The following is a 27,491-nucleotide window of genomic DNA, read 5'->3' as shown; positions in this document are numbered from 1 at the left end:
TAGGGGTACCAGTTGCTTTACCGAAAGAGAGATACAGGGCATGGTAGCGGCGGCCACAGGAGAGGAACGAGTGTAGAGAAGTTGCTGGGAGGAGGAGAGAAGGAGGAGCGGCTATACAGGAAGGGGCTTTGGGAAGCCAGAGAGACCTCCAAGGATGAGTTAGAGGAGGTTTTGCTTTATAATATGAAATGTGAATCTCTCCCTCTGTCTCCATTAAGAAACTTTTGGTAAAACTTGCATTATGCTTCAATACTTTCGGAGTATGCTTTGTGATACCTCTTGCTAACGGGCTCCAGAATACCAGCCCTCAAAGTAACTCAGTTATACTCAAGCTACTTTCAACAGTCTGTGTGCCAGAAAGAGTTACTCTTTAGTCTCTGGCTAGTGCCTGGAGTGATCAGAAGGGGTGACAACATAGGTGCCATTATCAACTGACACTGGGGATGGGTCTTTGGCATTCAAAGAGCTTTTTTCCCCTTGGTAAACTCCGTGAATGGGATGATATTGGTGGTGGTATGTGTAGGTATATATTGATGAAGTTCAGTCTGGGGCACTCGAATCTGGAATTTTTGAAATACTTCAAGGAAGGGTCAGCATCTTTCTTTCTTTCTTTCTTTCTTTCTTTCTTTCTTTCTTTCTTTCTTTCTTTCTTTCTTTCTTTCTTTCCTTCCTTCCTTCCTTCTAGAAAAGTCTCACTCTGTTGCCCAGGCTGGAGTGCAGTGGCAGGAATCTCAGCTCACTGCAACCTCTGCCTCCTGGGTTCAAGCAATTCTCCTGCATTGTTGAAGATGTCTTCCTCAGTGGTATAGACAGGGTGAGGGTGTGTGAAGAAGGAATAACTCATGGGAGCTTTTTTGGTCCTGTAGTAAGTGACAGATAAGAATCCTGGTTGTCTGTGAGTAATGATAATCAATGGATCCTACCCTCTGGGGTCTTGGAAGGAGGCCCGCACAGGGTGGGGAGTGGAGAGAGAGTGCCCAGGCTGGGAGTCTCAGCTCTCCCACTCTCTTGTGACTATTGCCAAGTCATTTAACTTCTCAGGTCACTCTGCAGTATAGGGTATACATAGTGACCACCAAACTGGGTCCTTGGAAAGATTTAGTAGGTTATCGTGAATATGCATTGTTAACTACAAAGTAGTACACGAATATACAGTATACAATGATGAGGCTCTGGACTCAACCTTGGCTCTGACGCTTTCTACTTATGTGACCCTCTGCACCTTCTGTGACCTCTCTGAGCCTCAGTTTCTTTGAAGGAAAGGAGGGGCAGCAGCACAGACTCTGCTGGGTTGTCGTGGGGATTAGAAGAGCAATATTGGCAAATGTGTTTCATAAATGACACAGTACCATAAATGAAAAAGTCTCCTGCAACTGCTTTCACTGCTTACAAATTTTAGTATCAATCTCATGTAGATTAAAGGAAAAATGGAGCCTTTATATTAAATACTGAAGAGGACATAGAGCCCTTTAATGCCCTCTAACACTCATTTCCAGTAAGGGGACGACTGTAAGCCTTTCTGAAATGAAACACTCTTCCACAGCATTTTATTTGAACTTAATTTTACTATGCACCCAGTGTGGACAGACTTCCTCTATGGGTAATACATGACTCACTCCTTAAGCTTTTCCAACAACAGTGAAAAGTTATAGCTATTTGATTTCCCCAATAAAGAATTATTAGCAGTAATAATCTCAGAGAATATTAGGTTAGGCTCTGTGATCTCCACTCCCACGGGAGGCCCAGGCTTGAGTACAGTAAATATTTTATAATAATTCCCTGGCTAAACAAAACAGATGCAGAGACCTGGGACTCTGAGTCTGTATTATAGCTGCCTCAGTGAATCAAGCCTCTTGCCTCTGGCTTGGTCATTCTAGCCCGAGGGCTATGGATCCGAACTTCTAAAGGCTGCAGAACACAAGGCTCTGCAAACCCCCAAATTCAACATACCCCAAATCCAATAAAGCATCTATGCTTCAGACTTGACCCCACCAGCCTTCTAGTTTCTAAATTCAAGATTTCAGTGTCACAACCGATACCACCTTCTCACTGATTAAGGCCCATCAGGACTGGACTACGTCCAGCCAGGCAGATCACCTAGTCAGCATTTGCCATTCGTCATGGCCTTCCACCTTTGCACCCACTGTCCCGTTTCAAGCCTTCATTATTCTCAGGTGAATTGTGGCAGTTTTGCTTGCTTTTAACAATCTAATCTGGGGGCCGGGCACGGTGGCTCATGCCTGTCATCCCAGCACTTTGGGAGGCTGAGGCAGGTGGATCACAAGGTCAGGAGTTCCAGACCACTCTTGCCAATGTGGTGAAACCCCATCTCTACTAAAAATACAGAAATTAGCTAAGTGTGATGGTGGGTACCTGTAGTCTCAGCTGTTCGGGAGGCTGAGGCAGGAGAATCACTTAAACCTGGAGGTGGAGGTTGCAGTTAGCTGAGATCATGCCACTGCACTTCAGCCTGGGCAAAAGAGCAAGACTCTGTCTCAAAAAAAAGAAAGTAATCTCATCTGGATATCATTGTTCTACCCACTTTTAGTGTATGTATCCTTTGTACAATCACTCTCCACTCATGTGACATGATGAGTTTCTAGAGCACCAGTATGAGGATCCCACTACCCTGCTCATAAGCTAACCATGGCTCCCTAGTGCCTGTAGGGTAATTTTTACACTCCTTGGCCTGGCATTCTAAGACCTCCATAATCAGATCCCTATCATACTTTGTTCTTTAGCTATACTCCACTACTTGCTGTTTGCTAGGCACACTTTGCTTTCCTTCCTCTCTTCTTTTGTTCATGCAGTTTTCTTCACATATGAAATCTCTGTCCATCTTCAGGGGAGATATGAAGAAAGACACTTCCCTCAAAAAAGCATCTTTTCCATAAGGAATCCCTTAGCCAGAGGTGAATGTCTTTTTAACTTACATGCCCACAGAACTTCCTGCATTTTACACCAGCCCTTATAACGCACACTATAACATCAAAGAGTCACAGCTAGGAGGCAGCACAAAGGATACTTTCTTGTAAATGTCGCATCTGAACCCTCCCTTTAAAGAACCTTATCCCGTATTATTTTCTTGCATAGAATTTCATACTTTTTCTAGAAAACATGTAACTATGTTCATAATTTATATTTGTTCATATACCCATTATTTAATATTTGCCTTACCTATAGCACTGCAAACTCACTTTGGGAATGGACCATGCCTGTGTGTTTATGTCTGTCACCAGGGCTTAGCAAAAGTGCCTGGCTCATAGCATCTGTTACATAAATACTAGTTAAGTAAATAAACAAAGAGTGAAATGCCCGCAACTCTACCTAGATTGACAACTTCTTGTGGATGTCTTTTCACTTCACTACTTTATCTATCCCAGTCCTTTTGCTAGCAGATGCCCAACAAACGGTAACTGAATTGGATATTAACATTAAGTCTTCACTTCTTTCTATTGAGTGAGGAAATTATTGTGATCAACTTGTGGCCCTTTGGGTTTGTTCCTGAAAGCAAAGTCATCAAAAAGTAGGCAATAAGGTAGTCTTTGCTTGCATTCTGGCAGATTTATGTGTGGGAGGTTCCCAACATGCTTCCCAATAAAAAGCCTTTTCATGGTAACACAGATCTATAAAGCGGATGTTAGTTGCAAAAAGATAATTAACAAATCTCTGACATGAGTCTGTTTATACTGCTACTGTCAAGGGTAATCATGTTCGTTTAAGAAAGATATTTTGCCTTAAATCTAAGCATTCACACATGAAAATGTTGTCAGGTATGGGTTCTGGCTGTGAAATTAACACCTGTAGAAATTCATATATGTGTTCATATTGTGGATGACCCGTAACTTTAATGAGGGCGGAATATAATTCATGTGTGAATAAATTAATCAGGCAAATTGTTCAATCATTCTTCTATTTGCTACTATTTTGTACTTTAATCTTTCATTCATTCGTCTGCTCACTTGACAAGTACCAGAATGGTAATTGTGGGCTTAGTAGAGTGAAAGCTATAAGCTCACACAAGATGTACCAGCCCTCAGTGAGAGCTTAGTGTGCATAAAATGATCACAAAAGGTTTTATGGAGAAGTCAATACATAAAAAAAGCTTCTTCCCTTTAACAAACCAAGGGAAAAATGGGATCTTTGTTCAGTCATTTTATTTTATTTTATTTTGGAGAAGGAGTCTCACTCTGTCATCCAGGCTGGAGTACAGTGGCACTGCCTTGGCTCACTGCAACCTCTGCTTCCTGGTTTTAAGTGATTCTCCCACCTCAGTCTCCTGAATAGCTGGGATTACAAGCTCCCACCACCAAGCCTGGCTAATTTTGTATTTTTGGTAGACATAGAGTTTCGCCATGTTGGTCAGGCTGGTCTTGAACTCCTGACCTCAAGTGATCTGCCTGCCTCGGCCTCCCAAAGTGCTAGGATTACAGGCATGAGCCACCGTACCCGGCCTTTTGTTCAGTAATTATATATTTCTCTTTTCTGTTGGGCGCATTTGGTCATTAACCATATTGTGAGTGTATGTGTATACACTGTGTATGTTTGTATGTATACATTATGCATGTGTGTGTGCATTTAGATAGTAAACTAGCCAGCCTAAATTCTGGCTGTGAAGGAAAAATGGAGGAAATTAAAATTTCTAATTTTCAAAATCCATTATTTATGAAATTCTTTTAAAACTGTAGCACTCATCATTAAAATATCTACTGTGCGGTGAGCCAGTACAGTATATAGTCAGGTGGAAACACTGGTGGGAAATGAGGGTAGGAGGCACAGCGTGGGTCATTCAACTGTCTGCCTCTAGGGAGCGTCCAGGGCTTTGAGTTATGTGATATAAAAATCGCTTGCTTAGATTTATCTCTGTTGCCTTTCTTTCATTGTTTTCCTTTGATTTTCAAAATTTTGGGTTTACTAGATACATGTATTTAGTATACCAAGAAGCAATCAGAATACAATTAGCAGCAGACATTACCCTGCATACATAAAATCCCTTCAGATATACAAGAATCTACCAGCACCCACGTGAAGAAGAAACACTTGTTACTTGCTGACGGGTGTCCTGGAACCTTTGCTCGAGATCACAGTTAGTGAGCAGAGCCCTAAAGGGATCTATGTCTGAAACATTTCTGGCCCATCACACAGTGTATAAAATGGTGAACATTTATGTTCCACCACCAGCAAAGAATAAAACCCCATAATTATAATGGAAGGTCTCTACCATTTCTTTAATTACATTTCTTCTGCCCTCATTGCCCCCAGCCCCTTTGAGGTAACCATTCTTCCAGATTTGCAGACCTGCCCTTATTTTCTGAATGCCATAGAGTGCAATTGGATTTGTATGAACTCTAGATTCAGTTACTCAGCAAGAAGAATTTCCAATTCTTTTCGATTTTCTGGCTTATACTAAATTCATTTTTTATTAGTTGATCTGATCCCCTGAAGATAATTTAAATTTGACTGGGGTATTTAAGTGTGTGGATTCAACTTGAGTAAATTGTTCCACAGAGACCATGGTCAAGCCCTCCATTAATTCAGTTCAGTTATGGTGAACAGCAGTAATACTGGGAGGAACCAGGAGGATGTAAAAATGGAAAATGAAGGGAATTCTAAGGGGAGGTTAATGAGAAATTTTGGGAACATAATTGTCATCTAACTATTTTAGGGACTGTCATTCTCCTTCGTACTCCTGACATGTAATGTGTCATCAAGTGTTCTCTGTTCTACTTCCTAAATATACCTCAGCTCTGTCTCTTCCCCTCCATCTGTGTACACAGTGCCTTAGTGTATCCAGGCCCCTGTCACTGTGGCCCGTTCTACTGTAATAAGTCCTTCTCATTTCCCGACTCTACTCTCTGCCCTCTTCATTCATTCCTTTCACTGAACCCAGTAAGATCTTTCTAAAACACATATCAGAGTAGGTTACACCGTTTTGCTTGACACCTGTCAGTGGCTCCCCATGGAGGTCAGGATATAATCCAGTCTTCATAGTCAAGGTCCCTGCCTACCTCTGCAGCTTCCTGGATCAGTTTTCTCTACTGCTCACCCCTGCTCCAATTATGCTGAGCTCCACTGAGTGTCCTCCTCTCATGTAGATGTGCCTATGGCTGCTGTTAGCTCCTGCTCATCCTTCAAGGCTTAGGTATAGTGTCATTTTTTTCTGGGAAGCTTTCCTTGATCACCTCTTTTCGGGTTCTCATGACACATGCAGATTCTTCCATCTTTGCACTTGATAAACTGCCCTGTGAGGTTTTACTAGTTTGTCTCTTCCCCTTGACTGTAGGTTCCTTAGAAGGTAGGGACTGTGGTGTTTATTTCTGAACCACGGTACCCTCTACCATGCCTGGTCCAATCCCTGCTTGTGAAACAGGTGAATGCATGCATGCATCAGTGAAACTAGTGAAACACAATTGAGGGTTATTCTCCCACTTGCATGTAAGCTCCAAGAAGGAGGAGGTTTTTGACTGTTTCATTCCTTGTTTAGCCTCTGCACCAAGAAGAGTGTATGGCACACAACTGGTACTCGATAAACAGTTAATGAGAGAGTGAACTATGACTTTTTCTGTGTAACTCCAAAACTGTGACTTTTTCTTGGAGACAGTGGATAGCAATTCCAGGGAGACTGTCTGAGACACCCATTCCTGCCCTATTACTCACCACCAGGAGGCTCAGACCTGTGCATGCCTCAAGCTCACTGATCAGGTCTGACGACATGATTGACATTTTCTCTCTCCACTGGACATTTTCAGTAAATCTCTGCTTTCGTTGCTTCATTCTTTCCTTGCTTTGTGCATTTTGTCCAATCCTTTGTTGGTCCAATCTTTGCCAACAGGAATCCTTTGTTCAAGATACTGAATACCCTCCACGGGTAACAAGTATGGCTTTATTTTTAGCAGGACCCTTTAAGTTTTAAGTTAAGAATCTTGAGATGAGATCATCCTGGCATCTCTGGGCAGGGTGAAAGTCCAATGATAAGTGTCCTCATAGGAAGAAAAGATACACAAAGAGGAGAAGGTGGTGTGAAGATGGAAGCCAAGGCTGGTGATACCAGTTGGAGAGCACCGACGACTACCCGCAGCCACCTGAAGCTAGGAGAGAGGCATAGGATTGTTTTCCTTCAGACCCTCTGGAAAGACCAGACCTTCCCACGCCTTGATTTCAGACTTTGGCATCCCACATTGTGAGAGAATAAAATTTTGTTTTTGAAGCCAACCGGTCTGTGGTAATTTGTTACGGCATTCCCAGGAAATGAATACACTGTATTTTGGACCCAGTATCTCCCAGTCACTACCATATCAGTCTCATCAGGCTAGAATTATCCTGAACTTCAGGCCTCCTGCTATAGTGAGAGGGGTTTTACTCCAGACTACGCTGGGCGCCAGGGCCTTTGGGGACAACCACGGTCACCTTCTGATGAAGAAAATGGAAAACTAGCCAACATTTGCTGGTCACTTGTTATTCGTCAGGTGTGCTAAGAGATTTACATGCATTATCTTAATCTTCACAGTAGACCTATGTGTGAAGTCGGGTCTGTGATTTTCTTCCATTTTTGAAATAAGCAAACAGAGCCTCAGGGGATTTCTCATGTATGAATTTAGGTGATCATACCAATAATACTGTGGAGGGTAGGGCTGAATTCCTAACCTGGATCAGCCTCACACCAAAACCTTTTCTCCATATCACAGGAGTTATGGGGAAAACAAAGGGAACCTCTTGAAGTCCAGAGCCATATAAGCAGATCTTTGACATTCATGAATGCGTTCTTAGAGATCCGTGTGACTTCTTAGATGTTAGAAATCTCTTTACTTGAGAAGGGGACAGTGGGCTAACTCATGAAAGAACTCTCAGGATGGATGACTTAAATCTGATTCTTATTTAATCCCCCAAACAGGATTATGTGATAACCATTATTAACACTATTACAAGGTGCTGCAGGTCCTGAGATACAGAGCTTGCTCATGATCGGAAGAAACCACCATCACAGTTCAGAATCCATTTAGTTTGTGAATCACTTTACATTTTAAAATGTACCTTTATCCTAGGAAAAAATGTTGGTGAATATCTCTCTAATCTCTGTGTAAAAAGGAATTTTTTAAATGCTTAAAGTTAATGGAAGGAATCACAAAGTAAAATTTAGATAAGTTTCACTTCATAAAAATTAACTGCCTGGCCGAAAGTATGTTAAACAAAGTTAAAGGGCAGACAAACACCTGGGAGAACACTTGCAGCAAACATAAACAAAGATGTAGTAATAATATAGCATGACTTCATGCATACTGATAGGACAAACAATACTATTCTCCAGTAGATAAACGGAGCAGGATGTTCACTATCTCAATGGTTTTTAGAAAGTGTATTCAGCCACAGAAAGATGCATCATAAAAGGCTAAATCCACAAGGTAAGCTATAAAATCATGTTCAATATACGAATGAAAGGTAACATTTATTCAGGGCTCATCACATACCAAGCACTGCATTGAGTGCTTCCCATGCCTTATCTCCTTGAGTCCCCAAGATAACCTAATGGGATATGCACTGTTAGCATTTCCATTTGATATAGGAGGAACCTGAGGCTCAGAGCAGTGGAGTGACTTACTCAATGTCATCCAACACATTCCTAGCACAGCTGGGACTCCAACTCAGATCTTTCTCTGAAGTTATAACTTCTCGTTTCCAATGGCTTACTATGTTATGTCACCAGGTGCTGGGCCCCTGCCTTTTGCTCTTTATACCTCTTATAGTATCTTGCAAATCGTTCGGCCTTCTGAATTGTGGGAGGCAGAGTACTTTATTGCTTAAGATAATGGTTTTAGGACCAGAAGGCTCTGGGTGGCCCTGGACAATGTAAGTGCTCTCATCTTCAGTTTCTCAAAAGGATTCAGTGAATTTGCGTGCTTGGAGGGCTCAGGACATTTCCTAGGACATAGAAGATGATGAGAGAATGGCAGGGAATACTGATTGGAATGGCATCATACCTCTTTGTGTGTAACAGGGCAAAATTATTCATTCCTTTAACAGTTTGGCACTAACAATATTTTTGTGGGGGGGGGGAGGGGTAGGAAACTGTCTTTGAGGGAAAAAACCCTGATGACTCACTAAAGGTATTGGAGATCTGAGGGTATGAGTGTTGTAAACCCAACCTTCAGAAACCATCATCACTCCTCTCCCACCTCCCTTCCGAAAAAGGGATTGCTTTAAACAGTTGCATCTGAGAATATGAGATATGGTTTTTTTCCTCTTGAGAGGGAAGAGAAAAGTACAAAGGGATAGAGAATGATGTGGGGTGAAGCTGAGCTGGTGGGAAGGAAGGACGTGGGCTAACAGATGTCTGAGTGACGGGCCACTTGCAATCTTCTGCTTTTAAGATGGTGCCACCTTTTACATTTAGTGTTTAACATGATGTGTGGCCACATCATTGCTCCCTCTTTGTGCCTCTGCATCGCAGAGGCATCTGTCAAAGAGCTACTCAACTCACCAATGCTTTGCGGGCTTTGGTATAAATAGTAACGACCTCTCTCATGGACAGGTGGACATGGGCCGAGGCAGAGATGGTACTTAGAAAAGGACCTTGTAAACCTGGCTGAACTTAAGAAGACAAGGATCGTCAGAAATCTTAAGATGTCAGTGGAATAAGTGGGAAGTCACACTGATTAGAAAGAGCAGGGGCACCTCTACTCATATTTGGTTCACCTTTGTTGCCTTCCTGTTCTTTGCACATATTAAATGCTCAGCAGAGTTTCTTGAATAATGGAGAACAACAAAAAAGCATATCTATGTGGCCCAGACTCTAATGACACTGGAGTTCGCAGACAGGAGAGGCTCATGTGCTAGTGGAAGCAGGGAAACCTTTGTTCAGAAGGTGTCACTCCTGACACCATGGAGAGCTGACCCAACAGTGAGTTTTTCTGTTGTCTCTGTGTCATTAGGAGCAGATGAATGGAGAGTACTGGTGAAGCCAGCCAGCTCTGTCCCTGGTTATAATCCGGTATTGGCTATTTTGAACATCTCTGGAGGATACTTGGATATAGTAAGTGTGGTCGGGAGTGGATGGTGCTGTTGCCATCACAAAGGAAAAAGGACCAGTGAGTCCATTTTGGATGGGAGCAGACAACTCCAGGATCCCGTGCACGTAGTGTGGGCACAACGGAAGAGGCGGAGGATTGCCCTTGCACATAGACAGGACAGAATTTAGCCACAGAACGGTCACCTTGCCCGTTGCCTAGGAAAGGGCACTTCGGCTGCCTCTCAGTTGGAAGATATTATCTCCAGATGGAGTCCTCTGCCTGCTGGCAAAGTCAACAGCATTATTTGGTAATATTTTGATGTGCTATTTATGTGGAAAGGGGGCTTATTGGCATATCTTCCACATCATGCACAAATAGCTTTAACTTTTCCTTCTGAAAGGGACTGTTGCAATGAAGATGATAAATCTCAGAAGAGCATGGGGGAGCAGCAAACATGGGTAGGGCATGGGCTTGTGCCCGACACCATGTGTCCTGCCTGGCCAGAGTGTCCAGGGCCCAGGTTTGATTTGCATTCAGGCTGCATCTCTGGTTGGTGAAGCTGGACTCGCCTGTCATTCTGACGAATCTGGCAAAAGCTCCAGACAAGAGGTTTCAATGAAGGGAAAACACATTGGAGGGCTGGAATGGGAAGGGAGGGCTTGGGAGAATTACGGGTTGTGGAGGGGTGGTTCATGTCATGTATTTGCATGTTCATTGTCTCCAATTGGGAAACAACAACTTAAGAAGAGCAAGCAAAGAGGTTCACATTATTTTAGTGACCCTGAAAAACTTGTGCATTTCTGCTGGGAAATGTGTGCCTTCCCTCCATGCAGCATTTGTTTTAAGCATGTAGCTTCTCTACACATTTGTAAGTTCACTGGCCGGTTCTCTCTCCCTCCCTCCCTCCCTCCCTCTCTCTCTCTCTCGCTTTCTCTCTCCCTCTCTGTCTTTCAGTTACTTTAGTCAGCACAAATTTGGAGGCAGAACCAAACCTAGTAATAGCATATCTCATGTTGCTATCAATTTTTCGCCAGGAGAACATTTCGGGACACAAAGTCCTTTGTCTATTTCCAGAAGCTCGATTCAATGACATTACATAAATGACTACAACACTATAGCATGTTCTGCACCGTTTCAGATTGTAACCTAAAAAAGGGAAGAACCTGGATCGCAGCCAGGGTGTAATGATTTCAGTTCTTAAGAAAATCCAGCAACCATTACACTACATTCAATATTTTCTTGCTGTGAAAATTTAAGAATCGACTCTAATCAAATAGCAGCCCCTACCTCCTCGCCCTCCATTTTGCTATGGTTCCTGTTGCTAACTGGCCTCCCACGTCTGTTTTGGCTTAAAAAAATAAATACGTTTACAATACGTTTTAAAAATCGGGCTGAATCAGACAATTGTATATTTTAGAAAATGAAGGCAAAATGTAAAACAGGCTAATCATGATTCCAAATTCAATCTTCAGGATCCTAATTGATCCCATCCCAAAGGTAACATTCTATCTTAATTGACGTGCTGAGATGGTTACAATTATGTAAAATAAAACTGGGCTGGTTGGAAACCCCATGTCTTCTTGTAGAACAGGAGATGGCCAGCTTTTATAATAGTTGATTGCAAAAGGATGCAACCACTTTGCTCATATTTCCTATTTTGGTTTGGCCCTTGTACATGTGCAGCGAGCCTCCCCCACCCACCTTTAATGGACCGCAAGGGGAATTTGATGTCATTGTATTTTCCTTGGGGTTGGGGGAGGGCACCTTAGAAAGGGTCAACATTTTCACTGTCCATTTTTTAAGTCAGTTGAGAGAGAGAGAGAGAGAGAGAGAGAGAGAGAGAGAGAGAGAGAGAATGAAGCTGACATTTCCATATTTGTTAGCCGAGTGATTTTTCTGTGTGATTGTGACCACACGCACGAGCTTGTGTTCAGCCTCGATAGGAAACAGATGGCAGTGAGTGTGGAGCTTACACGATGCCGGGCCCACAGGATGGACCCACAGCCCTTCCAGAATCCCCATAAGGAGGCTTCACCCTCTTACAGATCCCGCCAGACCTTCTGCCTCCCTGCTGAGAGCACCCTGAATGGGAGGCCAGGGTTTCCTGGGGTGATGCTGGATGCCGAGGAGGCAGGAAGGCAGGAGGCCTGTTTATGCAATCAAGAGAGGCAGAGGCCTCCTTCGATGGCAGGGAACACCTGTGCCTCTTGGCATCTTGCCTCCCTGGATGGGCGAACGAAGCAAGCCACGTGCATGGTGATTAGTATTATACACCCCCTCCTGCCAGCAACGCCAGCCATAGGAGTGTCGTGAACATCACATATCCATCTAGCTCACTCCTCTCTCTCTCAAGAAGTGGTCTGTGAGCATCCCCACTCACCCTGGTTTAATTCAGAGCCTCAACACGTCTCTCCCAGATTGTTGCAATGGATTTTTTTCATGGCCTGCTGTCTCAGCATTTCTAATTCATGTAGGAGCCAGAGTCGTACAAAGCTGACAATGTGACTTCCCTGCCTAAGCCTTTCCACAGCTCCCCAAGTGGCCCAATATAAAACACAACTGTTGTTACTTTTTTGTGTAGTTATTTGTTTAATGCCTATATTGGCTGCTGGTTTACTCCTATATCTGTGGCATGGAGCAACATTTACTGGGGCCTCAGTAAATGTTTGTTGACTGAATAAAAAGTCTTCCTTGAGAACTAAGGAAGACTGCACCTCTAGGGCATTATACGAGTGTGCTAATACATTTTTCCCTGAGCACCATATCAATGCTTGAATCAATATTTATCACCTCCTCTAGGCCCAACTAAACAGACAACACAGTGACAAAAGCCCCCTTTGGGCAATGAAGCCAGTCTGGACATGCTTCGTTCTTCAGGAAGACTTGGACAGTAATTAATGGAAAATATACTATTTCATGCTTACTTTTCCATATTTTAAGGACCTCAGGGCTGCATGGGTCTTAGACTACCTTGTTCAAAAAACTAATTTTCTGGAAGAGGAACCTGAACCCTGGAAAGGTTATGACTTCCTAGGTGACCTGTATTCAGTTCCGGGCAGGGCTGCCCTGAGAACCAGGGACTTCTTGTACCATATTGGGCAGGGGCCCCAGGTCAACTTGGGAAATAACCAAAATCTCTTCATGGTACCTCCTTCGATTCCATTTCACTTGTACACTCCTCCTCTGTTCATTTTCTATTCTTATGCTCAAGGCCCTCATGGGGCCTGTTAAGAAGTAGGCTGGGACAAAGGAAGGAGAGTGAACCCCTGCAGTCAGAAAGACCTGGGTTCAAATCCAAGCTCTACTACTTCCTCCCTTTATGAACTTAGACAATTTACTGAGTTCTCTGAGCCTCTGAGCCCCTGTTTTCTCATGATAATTTCACAGAGCTGTATGAGGACTGAATGAGGAAACATATGAAAAGCCGCTGCCATGTCATAGAAGCTTAATGAATATTCAGTGCCTTTTCCTTCCCACAATTCTTTACCCCATCAACACTCAGCCACGCTGAGTCTCTGTGCCCTACTTTCTGCCAAGTTACTTAGACTTTGCATTTCTTCCTTTCGTTGTTCCCTCTTTGCACATATCCCAAGATAATATGTACATTTCAACAGAATCTTTCTGGAATAATTTATAATAATTTCAGTTCTATAATAGATATAATTATATATCTGGTATATAGTATATAACAGATTTGTGTATAGTTACATATTTTTGGTCTATAAAATTTTTTTTGTCAAAAAGATAAATAGATTTCTTTGGTCCATAGGTGAGTAGAAAGGACATGACCTTCAGATTCAGACATGACTTTGAATCTCGTGTCTCAAATTAATCGTGACATACCTTGGGAGGGCTACTCTAACTTTTGAAAATTAGAATTTTTAAAATGGGGTTGATAGTTTCTGCCTTCCAAGCCTGAAGTGAGGATTAAATGGAATGGAGCCCCCATGCCTGGTACCGAGGAAATCCCCAGAAAATATAGGGTCCTTTCTACCACCTGGTGCAGTCTGGGGCCCAGAGGACATAATCCCAACAACTGGTTGGTGAGTTACATTAATTTCGAAACCCTAAAGGATTGATTTTAATGTAGGGGGCGGTGGAGGGGAAGAGGGGGGTTTCCAAACAAACATGTCCCAAGTTACACAATATGCTAGGAAGTAGAGATAATAAATATACTCACTGGGTCACTCTGATCCCTGGAGGAGTCACAGCTACCCACTGAATACATCCAGCATCCCTTATGGGATTTTCAGCCTAGGTGTCAACAGAATGTGTATATTTTATAGTAAGCAACATGACAAGGTGGTGTAGGCTTACAGCCACAAGAGTGCTCACAACGGACACATTCCCGAGGTGGAGTAGGAGTTTTTCTTTAAGGCAGGGCTTGTATGACATTCTTTCCAGGTGACACTAGCATTGAGGTGGGCCTTGAAGAAAACCAATCAGAGTTTAGAAAAGACTCTATTGGTGGGAATGCAGAAAGGATGAGCTCTCTCACAGCCTCCTGAAAGATGTCTTACAGTTTATCTGGGGGCAGAATTGTTAGTGGGGTCAGCAACTGGTGGAGCACAGCTAACTGGAAATTGCCGGTAATTGACATTCACTGATGCTGTTATTCCTGATCCCCAATGTCTTGGATGCCACTTTTCTAATTCTGCCATGTTGGTCCTAGTACTATAGGAGTGGAGGTTGCTGAATGGCCTCAAACTGGAAAAGCTGTTTGTGGGTGTACACACCAGCTCTGACACTTGCTTCCTTTAATCAGTCATTCTTTCATTTATATTTTATGCTGATTATATGCCAGATATCTTCTTTGGCCAGAAGCATAGCAAGGGTAAATGGTATCCACTGCTGAGGTATTGCATCTGTTCTTTCTCTCCACACATTTGGCCTATGTTGCTCTAGAATTTTTTTTTTTCTTTCGAAATGGGGTCTTGCTTTGCTGCCCTGGCCTGCTCTAGCCTCCCAAATAGCTGGGACTGTAGGCATATGCCATAGTGCCTGGCTTAAGTTCTGAAATTGTCAAGAGTAGCATCTTTGTGGTTCCAGAGATGTGTTTCCCCCTGCTACTCTCACCCCGTGTGCCTGTATTTGGCACTGTGAATACCACAGTGATGTACAAGGCATAGTCATGCTCTCAGGATTTCTGTCTAAGGCATAAGTCAGATGAGTTGAGAGAAGATAGAGTGTTATCAGTGCTATGATACATGCAAGCATGATATGATCTGAGGGATCAGAAAAAGAGAATTGAAACCTGATTGTGATGTCAGGAGGACTTCTTGGAGGAAGTGACATCTGAGATATGTCCTGAGGAAAAGTCTGCGAGAGTCATTAGGGTGACATGAGGAAGTGCTGCGTGCGGGGCACTGTTTTAGCTGCAAAGTTCACAGCAGTGATGAGCAAAATAAAGTCTCTAAACTTAAGGAGCTTTCTTTGTAGGGGAGAGAGCATGAGAGGCAGAGGGAACACCATGCACAGAGAACTGAAGGCGTGATTAGGAAAAAATATATAATTCAGCATGGCTAGAACCTAGAGTCCACGGAGGAGGGAGCAGGGAGTGGGTGGTTTAAAGAAAGATAGGACTGAGAGGTAAACATGTGTGTGCGTGTCTGTGTGTGTAAGTGATCATGAATGGCCTTGCATACCAGGCTAAGGATTGTAAGCTTTGCCCTGAGGACAGCAGGGAGCCATTGAAGAGTTTAAACAACGAAGCAGCATGATCACATGTCTCTCTTAGAAAAACAAGTGGCCACAGAAATGAAAAATCACTCTAGTTACAAGAATGAAAATGAGTTGGATGGAGAAAATTTTGCAACCTTGAAATAGTTATTTCATCTATCTCAGCCTCATTTTCTTCATCTGCAAAAGGGAGGTACTGTCCATCTAACAGGGTTGCTGTGATATAACTAAAGTCATAGCTCTGGCATCACTTGGTCCTGTGTACTCCTCATGTTTCAAGATTATTTCTTTTTTAAAAAAATTAAAAATTTTATTTTTTGTGGGTACACAGTGGTGTATATATTTATGGGGTATATGAGATATTTTGATGCAGGCATACAATGTATAATAATCACATCAGGGTAAATGGAGGTATCCATCACCTCAAATCTTTATCCTTTGCATTGCAAACAATCCAATTATGCACTTTTCCTTATTTAAAAATGTACAGTTAAGTTATTATTGACTATAGTTGCCCTCTTGTGCTATCAAATACTAGATCCTATTCATTCAGTCTACTTTTTGTATCCATTAACCATCCCCACTTCCCCTCCACCCCCACCATCACCCTTTCCAACCTCTGGTCACAATCATTTTACTCCAAGATGATTCCTTTTCCAGAAGCCCAAATGCTGAATGGATTTTAGGCAACAACTTTGAAGAGGAAGCCAGGATGAGGCTGGATTGGGTCAGGCTTTCAGATTGATATCAGGAGCACAGACATTCAGATCTGAATGCAGAAGAGAGTTAATGATGGCTGCAACATGTCTAAGGATTAGTGGTGGAATAGGAGGTGGAGTGGTGGGGGAAGGGAGAGAAAAATTGCTATTTTGAGACAAATGACAGAATCCCTGTCAAAGAGAGAAAAGCCTTTGTCTCCAAACACACGTGCATGGGTGTGTTTGATTATAACGAGGCTCTGTGGTGGCCGGTGCAGTGGCTCACAACTGTAATCCCAGCAGTTTGGGAGGCTGAGGCGGGTGGATCATCTGAGGTCAGGAATTCGAGACCAGCCTGGCCAACATGGCAAAACCCTGTCTCTACTAAACATACAAAAATTAGTCAGGTGTGGTGGTGGGTGCCTGTAATCCCAGCTACTCAGGAGGCTGAAGCAGGAGAATTGCTTGGACCCGGAAGGTGGAATTGCAGTGAGCCATCATGCCACTGCACTCCAGCCTGGGAGAGAAGGTCGAGACTCCGACTCAATAAAAAAGAAAAAAAAAAAAAGGTTGAAGAGCTGTGGGGAAGGGATGAAGAGAGATCTGGACAGATACAAGCTAGCTGGGAATTAGGGAGATTGAGAGCAAGGCTGGAAAATCTAGAGGTAGGAGGAAAAGGGAGAGAAGGAGAGAGAGAGAGAGAGAGAGAGAGAGAGAGAGAGAGAGAGAGCGAGCGAGCGCAGCAGAAAACCAGGGATTCTGAGGAGAAGGTAAGCAAGTGAGAAATTCCAAGCGGCAGGTATGGTCCAGATTTTAAGAACAGAACTGTCTGATTGCTTAACAGTGACTCAGGTTGTATGCTGTGCTATTCCATCTTGTAATTCCCCTTCTCTGTTCTTCTAGTCTCAGTACACTGTTCAGTAGTGATGTTTGGAGTAAATCAAAGGGAAAAGTGGAATTTTGTATTAGAATCCACATGGAATAGAAAGAAGAGGAAGGAAAAGCAATATGTTAACTAGATTTAATAGGAACAAAAAATCTGAGTATCAAGAGATCAAGAATGTATAAATCCTGTAATCCGCAGAAATCTTAGGGAAGAGTATTAGATTTAATGTGGATTGGGAATGGGGATAGCATCTCGGCAATTCTGACAGAATCTTAATGAACAGAAGTGATGCCAGCTGACATTTGAGTTGCATCTGTAATTTGCCGTGACCATTTGCAGAAGCACAAGGGAAAGTAGGTGTGGCCTTCTGGGGAAAGCATCAAGCAAGCCCCTGAGTGAGAGCCTTACCCAGTTTATCTACATTTAAAATTGTTATCCAACCTCCCATTCAACCATCTCTCTGTTCACCCATCCGTTCATCCACCTACCCACCCACCCTTTCATCACTTCCATCTCTTTCTTTCATTGTTCTTTAGAGCTCAAACCGATAAAGTGAAAAGGCACAGGAAATCCTCTCTCATTCCTTAGAATTTCCACTGAGAAATGTGAAACTTCAGACCCTTTTGGATTCTTTTCTTATTTTATTGGGGTTTCCTGACAGTTACCTGCGCTGCCAACAGGATCATCCTAAACTAATGTATGGCTTCTTCCTCCCTAGCTATGGGTTGAGGACTTCAGGACTTAATTAGAATCCATTTCTCACCATTTTGGTAGTGATCAAATAATACATTCTAGATTTCAAATCCTCTTAGCTTGACCTGAATCTGTTATATTTCCCCTTAACTATTCAGATGAACTTATTTTTATTTATTTTTTAACAGAGACTGGGTCTTGCTGTGTTGCCCAGGCTGGTCTCAAACCCCTGGCCTCAAGTAATCTTCTGCCTCAGCCTCCCAAAGTGCTGGGATTACAGGCAAGAGTCACCTCACCCAGCCCAGATTGGTTTAGAATATATGTTTGGGAGATTGTGTCTTTGGGGATTAAAAGAAAATGAACATCTTTTTTCTTGAAAGAATTCCATTCATATTTATTATCCACCTTCATTTTATCCAAAACCATTTGGATGGATAACCTTTATTTTATGGGCAAGTTATTGAGGCTCCCAACGTGGGTTTAAACATGTTGGGGTGAACAGGTCTTTGCATTACAACTCTATGAATCTAATCCTGGATTTAAACTCTGGGGCACAAATAATTTTCAAAATAGGTTGAAGCCAAGTTTCCAAACTGGGGTTCTGAATGTAGAAATGCATAGTGTTGGGGAGTGTGAGGTTATGTAGTGAAGGCAGAAGCAAACGTTAGCAAGGCCATGTGGAAAGAAGCACCTGGACGCAGTAATGATTGGTTGGCTTCCTGTCCTGCAGTCCTTTAATCCCCCAGGTGCAGCCACTTAACCCACACCTGTGGGCTCAGCCTTGCCCTAGAATATGGAGTCCGTCCTGCCCCTGGTTTAATGATTACTACCCAATGACTCAGATTTGCTTCCTGGTGTGCTTAGTTTTCCTAGAGTTTATTCTATCATGACCTCCTGTTGTATCTGAAGTCCAGCTTCCTGGGAACTGGTTCTCTGGACTCCCTTCCCCCATCCTAGGCCACCTGCATGTCTGGATATTGCCAACGCTGTTGAAATCAGGATGTCACTTATAACTAATGCTTCGAAATGCCAGCTGCTTCTCTGCCTACATTTTCCCTATTTTGAGCATTTTCTTCATTTGTTCCCTTTAAATGGGGTTTGTCTAATCTCTGGATCCTGGTTCATTTTCATCTCTTTCTTTGAAAACTTCTGTGCATCACTCACTGCACTACCCAGGGGGTGAAATGTCAGGGAAGAGCAAGGAGGGGATCCTACGCCTGGGGGGTATCCCACTCCTGGAGGTGATTTGGGGATGGCTCCACAGAAGAGAAAACTTGAGCCTTAGAAGATGAGTGGGAGTTGGCTGCATAGACAAGTTAGATGAACATTTCAGTGAAACAGCAAGAAAAAGCACACATTGCATTTGGAAATATAAAAACCTGTACTTGACCTATTTCCAAGATTATCTGTCATCAAATTATCCATATCCATGTTTCCATGGGCTTGGGATTTCCTTTCCACTTGATAGGGGTATGTATTAGGAAGTCCAGTTTATAACATTTTTATTTAAAAAAGGAAAAGGAAAAAAGAATCAGAAAGTCAAGTTCTCTTAGTCTTAAGGCTTTGTGGATTTCTTCCTTGGAGGAGGTCAAGATCTTTCCAGGGCCTGGGTCCTTGAATATTCTTCCAGTCATCAAAAGCGGAGTCTTTTATTTTCTCATATTCTGATTCTAAAGTTATTTTATTTGCTCTCAGTTTTTTTTTTTTTTAACTCAGGATCAAGTTTTCTCTTCATAGCATCATATTGGATTTGAGAAAACACAAAGACGAAAAGAACCTCCAACAATCAGCAACAACATGGGGACTCCGTAGCTGAGAGACTTGTTCTTGGGCAAAACGTGTCACCGTCGGTGCAAACACGACTGAGCTCTTCCATCCACTCAGAGCTCCAAGCAGGCCCAGGGCAGACTCCCAGATCTCAGCAGCCCAAGCTCTCACCAAGACGAGTACGTCCTGAACTCACCTCCTGTCCTTAGTTCTTTGGTGCTCCGTCCTTACCGAGAGGGACCTTGTTAATAACACCGAAGCCAGTGTTTCTCTTTATAATATTAACATAATACGAGTATGAATAACTTATACAATAAGAAAAACTAATTTCTTTTCCAAAATGGCTTTCCCAGGATGTTCCTTAGTGCTTCCAATATCCATGGTCAGACGTTTGGGAATTGCTGAGTTAAACTGTGCTAACCAGGTTTCCTGGAGCCTTTGATGTGTTGATGTGCTTTGTGACTGGATGTGTCTAGAAGCACTTCCCAAACACATTTGACTACCACCTTCCCTCTCTTCTAATAGTGCAAGGGACTAGAGCTTTGAGCAGCACACGCTGGGGAGAGAATAAGAATGTTTTTCTGCACAGTCTTGTCCAGTTGAGAGCATTTATGAACAGCCAATTCTGGCCTATGAGGAAACGCCAGCTGCAGGGTCTTGCCAAAGTGCAATGCAGCTCATTTTCTACCCGGCTTTGTTCTATTGTCCATGTCTGCTGAGATGCTACTGCTAATCACTTTGGTATTGCACAAGGCTGCTCAGTGTTCATAATTTCTGACAGTGAAACACTGGGAAAAGAATCAAAGTGGAAAGGGGGTGAACTGGAGTAAGAGAGAAATTCTAACAGTGGGAAGAAAAAACTGAGGAAGAAACTTTAGAATGAGTCAAAGATTCCCACTGAAATTGGACATGGAGCCCATTCCCAAGTTGTATTTCTAGTTTAGAGACATCATTAGGTTTGGGTTGAAGACATTTGCGTAAAAATGACCAGTAACTCAGTGTTTCCCCGGCCCTGGAAAGGCAAGACCTTATTAATTTTTATAGCTCCAAAGGAGTCCCTCACGTAAGGTAGGTACTCAATAATTGTGTTAAATAATTAAATTGTTTTCTCTTGGGGACTTAGCCTTCTTTAGTAGGCTTGTTGGTGGTTTCCATCGATGTAAAATGTAATGTTCCTTTGAAAAAACTTATCTTTGGGAGGTAGGATTGTGACCGATTTATATTTTGCACTTTCTTTTGATGTGCGTTAAACATTTGTTATAATAAATCAATGACTTTTAGAATCAGAAAACAACAATAATTCTTTAAAAGGCGCATCACTAGTTCTCCCTCAAGCAATTTTCATAGGTAGAAAAAGTAGAAGGCTGCGGGAGTTTGCTTTCATGGTAAGAAAATGAATTCCATCCTCCTCCCTTCATTTGGCAGGGTGGAGTGGAGGGAAAGATTGAGGTTTCTAGACCTAACATCTCCAAGAATTGAGGCCAGCATAGTACCGGGCGTGCAGTGAATGTTGAACACGTATCTGCTGAATGAATGAATAGCAGGGTAGTTGGTGAAGTTTATTATGCCATTCATTCATTTCCCCTCCTAAAGCTCTTTCCAGTTATAGAATTCTGCCTACAGCCTATAGGAGTGGGACTGGTGGGACAGAAACAAGGCTGAGACAGCTTGAGTGACTTACTCAGGTCACCCTATAGGTTGGGAGGTCAGTTTAACCTCAGGGCTAAATCCAGAGACCTGGGCTCGACCCTCCCAGCCAGGAGCACTGGGTCTGGCAGGGTCTTCAGCCATCAGGGTGCTGTGCAGCATTGGACCGCACAGTGCTGCATTCATTCTACCAATGACGGTGTCATTTCCAGCATGCAGCTGCTCCCTAACAGCTCTCCACTCCATGGAACACGGAACGAAAGTAACTTAGGAAAAAAAAAAGATCCTCACACACTAGCACCCTTCCTGCCGGCCCTGTTGTGATTCTGCACCAAGGGTGCATTTTAATTGATGAAATGTGCTACACAGCCCAACCAAATTGAAAAGTAACAACCTTCACTTACCATTTGGAGATGTGACGGAAGTGCCAGGAGTTAAACTCTGAGGACTAAATGAAATAACAGAAGCTCCCTATCCTCTCTGGAAGAAGCTCATTAGTTTTTGCTTTCTCACATTCTGTTTGCTGTGGCCCACAGCCAAAAACATGGCGATGACAAAGATAATAAGTGATAGTTAAAAATATGAGGAAAGTGGCAGGGAGGTGCAGGACCTCAGGCAGCTTTTGGGGGGTGGCTCAGGTAGGGCAAGTCTGGGAGGGGCAGGAGGGAAGGATGCAAAGACCGACTGAGGGAGGCTGAGAAATGGAGAGAGACAGCCACACGCAGGGACACAGGGAGATGGAGAAAGGGGCAAGGGAACAGAGAGGGAAGGACAGGGAGAGAGGACGGGACACAGAGAGTGAGAGGCAGCGCCCACACAGAAACAGACATCCATAGGCAGTGCAGCAAGCGTGGGGGCATGGGAGAGGCCGAGGGAAAGATGTGGGAGATTGAGTGTGCTCTGGGCAAGGATCTACAGTAATTGGGGCGTGTTCAAAGGTCAAAGCCATGCTGTAGAAAAGAACAGGAAGAGGGTCAATGACATCCCATGGATCTCTCAGTATGCCACCCCACAGCAGCATTTAGACATGAGGGAAACTGGATTGAATGTGAATTTTGAAGGCAGCCATGGGAATGACAAGTAGGACAGACATTGTCTTCAAGGTGGCCAGTGGCCCCCCAGGCAACGTGCCCCGGTGCCTTTGTCTATGGTGAAGGCTACAAAGTGTGATTCCTCGGTCCCAGCCCCTACTTTCCAGATAAGCGGACAGGCCCCGTGGCTCACTTCCTCTTGTCACTAACTTCCTGGACTTCCAGGCCTAACACAACACAGACTAACCAGGAGCTTGCTGGGTGCTGTTGGCACAGAACACAGGCATGCCACCTCCTCCCTTCCTGCTACTTCTTGATGATATCATACAGATCACTCCTGTGTTTAGGAAATGCCTGGGCATCTACAATGTGTGCCAGGCACTGGTGAACCGGCTCAGCCTCTTTCCGCCAAGACCGTCCACTTCACTGGAAAAGACAGACTAAAACATCAGCACTTCTCCAGCTAAGGCAGAGCACAGGGGTCCCAGTGAGCTGTGACTTGGGCCAAATTTTGCAGGAGTGTTGCATGTGCACATCTTCCACAAATGCCACAGTGTTCAGGCAGACTTGGGTCTGAAAGGAAATGTCAGGGAACAAAAAAGGAAAAGGAAAAGAAAGGAAAACACTAGCATTTGCTCTGGTGCCAGGCACTGCCACAGATGTTATTTCATTGAATCCACACAGTAGCCCTGGCAGCTGGCTATTTTTATCCTTTTTGTTTAAGGAGATAAGGAAATAGAAGTTCTGGGAGGTGAAGGAACCAGTGCAAGTTCCCTCAGCTAGTCAGTGGCTGAGTCGCTAGCCTGGGTCTGTCTTTCTATTGCTCCAGATTCCTACCAAGGCCTCAGAAAATTCATCATCCACTGAGCAGGCCCAGAACACAGCCAGTCTCCAGCTGCCACCCCCCACAACACCGTAAATGTATTTTTCAACAATGAGGTTTTCTCTGCAAGTTAGTGATTTTATGGTTCTCAGCAAAAATCTGTGACACCAGATGTTAAATGCTGCAAGAGAAAGTTATTTTCATCATTGGTGAAATCTTGCACAGTGCACCGAGTCTGGGCACATATCTGACTTCAGGCAACATGTGATCCGATTTCTGTTCACAGAGAGAGATCCAACAAGGGCTGATAGAGAGACATGCATGGCTGTTTGGGCTTCTGGGTGTTGGGAAAAGGGGCAGCTCAGCTGAGACTGCCTGAGACTGGTGATTTGACTGGGAAACAACAGCGGGCGTTGTCTGTGAGCCCAGACCCCCTGGCCAGAAATCCCACAGTCACTTACAGCAGCTTGACAATAGTGCTCTTGGGACCAGTCCACCCTGCAGCCATCACTCCTGGTGTGTCAGATTGACCTGTCCTGTATTTCATTTCTGCCTTCTCTGTTCCCGCCCACCAGTATGTTTAATTCTGTCTAGGTTTCTGGCTAACCCTCATGGAGACAGGAACTATGGGGTTGAACCACATGAACTTGTCATTGTGTGTGTATGTGTGTGTGTGTAGATAAACAACACTCACATGTTGGTGATTGCATTTCATTCATGCTGATATATTGACCATTTCAGTATGGTATCCAAGGTGCTGTCCTTACTGTAAACTGGAAGGTTGTTGGTAGTTGGATCATAGAGTTGTTGAAACATTAAATTAGATAATGTTTAAGATAACGTTTATAAAGACACTAAGGACATGCTCAGAACAGAGTCAGTGCTCTGTAAATCGAAAACAGTTATTAGGAGATGATAACTATTGTCCCAAATTCCTTACCCTATCCAGAGTTTTTTGCTTCCCAAAGAAGCCTTGCCTCAGACTCTTGCTTAAGGTTTACTTGGCCCCCTCTACAACTTGGGCCTGCTTGCTACTCCGGCTTAGATGGCAGGGTCCTACCACCAAAGACAGTGGCTCCTGTTGAACACCCCTGAACTTCTGCTTGCCTGACCATCGACTGAGTCAAGGTCATTCTTTCATTGTCTGATTGCCCCCGCATTGCCAGCCTCTGGTGCAGTGGGGTTTCTCATCCCCTGTATTCATTGAGTTATGCAAGTCTTAGGTTTGCTTTCCATTGTGTCTAGAAGAAATGAGTATCTCCGGGGGGTGGGGGACAGTGATCACTGAAGCTGGGCCTTACAAGGCAATCTACTTTGCTGAGTCCAAAGGCCTGGTTCTCAGTTCTGTAAATTTAGAAACATGATATTTGTTCTTAAAGTCAGAATAGAGCAGGGTTTCAGGACAGATTCCTACTAGCCTGGTGTGTCAGCCGGGCCAATTTATTCACTTTCAATGAGAAACAGAGCTGCCGAAGGGTTAGGAATGCTTGGGTCAGCACATGGTCTCGCTGTAGGAAAATCTGCAGGGGAAGTTTATGGGATGCTTGGTGAAGAGTGAGTCTGAGAAAAGGAGGCCAGCATTTTGAAGGTGGGAAAAGGCCTGATGAATGTCCCCTGGCTACAGCAGGGCACCTATTTCCAGTGGCCAGCTAATGTCACTGACAGATTCACTGGCTTTCCCTTCTGCAGAGCCAGGCAAAAACACTCAGTTCTTCCCTTCAGATTTTTTTTTTTTGGTCTGTTCTATGATGACCCATTTTCTCTGGCGAATACCATCTTCATACCATTAACCAGCAATTAGTTTTCTTAAATACAGTTGAACCTCAGGTTTGCATTCCTGAGATTATCCAAGTTATAATTCAATTCAATTCCAAATGACAAATATTTATCCTGCGCCTACTATATGTCAGGCCTGCCTAAGATTTTCCATGTCATATTAAATTCACTCCCTTCAACTAAATTTAAATTGAAAAGCATTAATTGAGCTAGGCCCTGCCCCAGACCCTGGGGATACAGTGGTGGACAGTTTAAATGCAATCCTTATCCGGTGGTCTAGTTAGGGGAACGAGGCAGACAAACAAGCAATTACAAAGCACTGTAGAAGGGTTAAGAGAATGTGTACAAAGTGTTATGTGAGCTCAAGAGAAAGGCGTCTAATCTAGGTTTAAGGTTTCTGGGAGGGCTTCCTGGAAGAAGTGACTCCAAAAGATCAGTAGGAGTAGGGGAAAGGGGTGTTTGTGTGTTTGCATGTGTGTGAGTGTGCTTGCATGTGTGAGTGTGCATATGCATGTGTGAGTGAGTGGGTGTACATGGCACAGTGAATTGGAATAGGAGAATTAGCTGAGGTGAGGCTAGGAAAGCAGGCAGGCACCACAGAGGTCAAGGTCTTGTTGCTTCTGTTAGGGAGTTAGGACTTTGTCCTGACAACCGTGGGAAGCTATTGAGAAGTTTTAAGCAGGCCATGAAGTAATCCTATTAGTGGGTTAGAGGCAATCATTCTGGTGACAGTGGGCTTTGGGAGGATTTCTAGTATCCTCCACTAATACTTTTACAGATATGCCTTGAGTTCGGCTCTATGTGGTTAAAATTTCTCCATGATTGATGGACTGTTTATTTTATCCATTACTTGCAAGGGTTTGATGAGTAGTGGGTGGGGGAATGGAAAACACTCTTCATTCCCCTCTGGAATGGAGGATGTCCTTCCTTCCTCTCCCTTCCTGTCTGGTGTTGCTGGAAATACATCACACCCGAGATGCAGGATTGAGGCCGACACAAGAAAGCGGTCTTCCTCTTAGTACTCACTTGTTTTTTTTTTTTTTTTTTTTTTTTTTTTTTTGCTGGGAGCAAAATGGCCATAAAAATGACTTTAAAAATAAGAATTGCTAACTCTGCATTAGATTGTTTAGGTTACTAAATGATTTCTGAGTTAAAGAGAAGTCCAACGTGTGACAGAGACATCGCCAAAAGAAAGGTCATTGATTACTACCTTAATGGAACAGGCTCTGAGGAAGGACAAAGATAATCCTGTTAGAGAAATCAGCATGTTCTAATGGACTTACACGTAGTGAAAGCAGAGGGCTCCATTCCTTCTCCTTCATTTGCTACCAGGAGCTTGGCAACTCCTGTCTGGAACTAGGTTTTCCTTCCCCAGGTGGAGGAAGAGGGACCTGACCCCGCCTTGTCATGCACCATTACCTGCCTATTTAGGGCTTCCACAGTGAGGCAGGGTAAGGGAACAAAAACAGTTCTTGACATGTACAGTGTTATTCCTCACTGTGGTCCTGGCTGTAACACGTTAAACTACCCTTCTTTTAGCATTTTGTTAGCTGTTAAAAAGTGTATGTATGCTTGTGCGCTTGATGATAAAATGGGAATACCGGAGGCGCGGTAGCTCACACCTGTAATCCCAGCACTTTGGGAGGCCCAGATGGGTGGATTACCTGAGGTCGGGAGTTTGAGACCAGACTGACCAGATGGTGAAACCCCATCTCTGCTAAAAATACAAAAATTAGCTGGGTGTATCGGTGGGTGCCTGTAATCCCAGCTACTTGGGAGGCTGAGGCAGGAGAATCGCTTGAACCTGGGAGGCAGAGGTTGCAGTGAGCCGAGATTGCTCCATTGCACTCCAGCCTGGGAGACAGAGTGAAATTCTGTCTCAAAAAACAAAAAACAACAACAAAAAAGGGAATACAGCTCTTGATGGGACCAGTTTTGGACAACTCTGGAAAACAGGAACTTGCCCTTATGATTCTCAACTTCCTTGGCTGCCTGGGTCTCCAATTGCTGGCTTCTTTTCCTCCCACCCATTGCCTTCATGGGGTTTCCTTTCTTTCTTTTTTTCTTCCTTTCTTTTCCCTCCCTCCCTCTATCCCTTTCCTTCCTTCCTTCCTTCCTTCCTTCCTTCCTTCCTTCCTTCCTTCCTTCCTTCCTTCCTTCCTTCCCTCCCTCCCTCCCTCCCTTCCTCCCTTCCTTCCTTCCTTCCTTTTGTCCTTTCTCCTTTCCTTCTTTTCTTCCTCCCCTCCTTCTTTTTACCTCCTTTCGAGAAGGATTAGTTGACTTGTACCTTAAACATATCCCATAAGCATTTATAGAGTGCCAACTATAAGTTATCCCATGCGGGCAACAAAAATGAGTAGGATGTGGGCCATACCTTCAAAGTCAAGACACAAGTGATTATTCTACAAGGCAGAATGCTTTGAGAGTCATAAGAGGATAGGAGAAGGCACCAACATTTATGAATAATAAGCACTTACTATAGGCCAG

Source organism: Callithrix jacchus, chromosome 7 (assembly GCF_049354715.1).
Source record: "Callithrix jacchus isolate 240 chromosome 7, calJac240_pri, whole genome shotgun sequence".
Classification (NCBI taxonomy): Eukaryota; Metazoa; Chordata; class Mammalia; order Primates; family Cebidae; genus Callithrix; species Callithrix jacchus.
Note: the sequence above shows the minus strand (reverse complement) of the source record.